Raw genomic sequence first — 2,550 nt, forward strand, 5'->3', positions numbered from 1 at the left:
AGAACATTTGTCGGCGTTTCTGTTACTTGGGTTACAGCCACCAAACGACAGTGTAACAGAACATTTGTCGATGTTTCTGTTACTTGGGTTACAGCCACCAAACGACAGTGTAACAGAACATTTGTCGATGTTTCTGTTACTTGGGTTACAGTCACTAAACGACAGTGTAATAGAACATTTGTCGATGTTTCTGTTACTTGGGTTACAGCCACCAAACGACAGTGTAACAGAACATTTGTCGATGTTTCTGTTACTTGAGTTACAGTCACTAAACGACAGTGTAATAGAACATTTGTCGATGTTTCTGTTACTTGGGTTACAGCCACTAAACGACAGTGTAATAGATCATTTGTCGATGTTTCTGTTACTTGGGTTACAGCCACCAAATTATCTGTATATCTATTTGGGACCTGCAAATAGTATCTTTGTTCTAAATCCCATGTAAATTGGTCCAAATATGGCCAAGAAATTGACCAAAACCCCTAAAATTATGCTTTTGTGACCTTTTGACCATTTTCATATGACTAAAAATTGACATATCCAACAGCTTTTTACGTATATCTACGAGACCTGTAGAAAAGTCTACTTGTACCAAATCCACATAAGCCGAGTAATTGACCCCAGACCCAAAATTATGCTTTTACATGAGCCCTGAAACCCCTTAAAAAAAGACTCAAAGTAGGACAATCCAAATTTTTGTAAAGCAAATATGAAAATATATATTGTTATAAATATCATCGCACAGGAGCCCGAAATATACATTTTTGGTTTTTTGACTTTTCACCCCATTAAGGCCTAAATAAACAATAAATAAATGGAGTTTTGATGTATTGGAACAAGTTTCAAGTCAATCCGTCAAAGAATGACGTCGACTGAAAAGTGTTTGGAAGAAGAAGAAGAAAAAATACAATAGAAAATAGCATGTCTCTCTGCGGAAACATAATAAATAAACAATTCCTGTTAAGGTGTCTGTTAAATAGTGCGTCAGTTGTTGTATCAGTACCAGTCTTTTATTTTATGTGTTAAAACTTTTCAAATCATAAATTACATTCATGATCAAACTGCCAAGATAAAAGCATTTTTGTCCAGTTAAAAACTGCGAAAGATATGTATCGAAACTGACGTACTTCGAATATTGTGATGAAATTCGCAGGCTTTAGATAACGTTTATAGAATTACAGTACAACTTATAAGAATGTTAAAACAAAATCCAATTCTACGAATTTTTCTTACATTTAAAGTAAAATTTGTTTATCAAATACCAAGCAACCAAATATTCCAGGATGTTTTATTAAAATTACAATATTTCGCCATGACGGTTACGTCGAAGGATCGCTTATTTGTATTGTTACGTCTCTGGTCGTTAGTTAATTACTCGTAAAAATTCTTTCCGAAGAACTTCAGCAATACAAGTCCTTTCTTAAATAAAAATTAGTTTATTCTTTCTCAATACAACTTTGTCATACACAGAATTTCCACAGTCACGTTAACTTGAACACACGCTATAATTTACAACGAACGATCCACGCACTTTACTTACTACCGCGCTTGACTCAATTGTCCGTCTATATCTTCAATCTCTCTGTCTGCGATTCAGTTGTTGCCGTCACTTTATTTGCCGGCTTATATACTATAAGAGCACCATTCTAGCAATCGCTAGGACGTTCGACAAGTTCCTCGATCTTTCTAGATACTCATTACATGTTACCAACGTCACGTGACCTCCGCTGTCGTAACAGTGTATTTTAGAGCAAAGCCACATTCGGGTATCTACTGTGTCCACCGCGGGAAATCAAGCCTTCAATTTTAGAGTTGTAAGCCCGTAAACTTCACTTTGTCCTACAGGGAGCTTTCAGAGACTCATTTAGCATTTTAACTATTTCTATTAGTCTAAAGTTTACGTGAGAGTTATATGTAAAAATATGTTTAAAATGTTAAATTCAAGGCTATTTGTTTCACACTGTTCTTATTTTTATGTTTGTTTGTTTTTGTTTGTAATTAAGCACAAAGCTACACAATGGGCTATCTGTGCTCTGCTCACCACGGATATCGAAATCCGGATTCTAGCGGGGGAGCGTTTTTATTTTTATATTTATGCGATAATACGTTTATACTTCTCATAAGTTCTCACACTGTTTTGGTAGTATACTACGCAGTTTAAGCCCCCCCCCCCCAGTGGCACAGCGGTATGTCTGCGGACTTACAACGCTAGAAACTGGGTTTCAATACCCGTGGTGGGCAGAGCACAGATAGCCCATTGTGTAGCTTTGTGTTTAATTACAAACACAGTTTAAGAAACTGTGCAAAATTATAAATTATTCTATAATAACTGTGAATAGCGAGAAATATGATAAAAATAAAAAATGTACCAGTGAATTGTAGAAACAACAGATCAATTGTTAAACAGCCATAAATCAGAGAGTGTGAAACAAGACGTTATAATTTCGAGAAAGTAAAAACAATACTAATACTGCAACAATTCACCGCTCCCCCTCAGTGGCACAACGGTATGTCTGCGGACCTACAACGCTAGAAACCGGGTTTCGATAC

Source organism: Limulus polyphemus, unplaced genomic scaffold (assembly GCF_000517525.1).
Source record: "Limulus polyphemus unplaced genomic scaffold, Limulus_polyphemus-2.1.2 Scaffold2883, whole genome shotgun sequence".
NCBI classification, from domain to species: domain Eukaryota; kingdom Metazoa; phylum Arthropoda; class Merostomata; order Xiphosura; family Limulidae; genus Limulus; species Limulus polyphemus.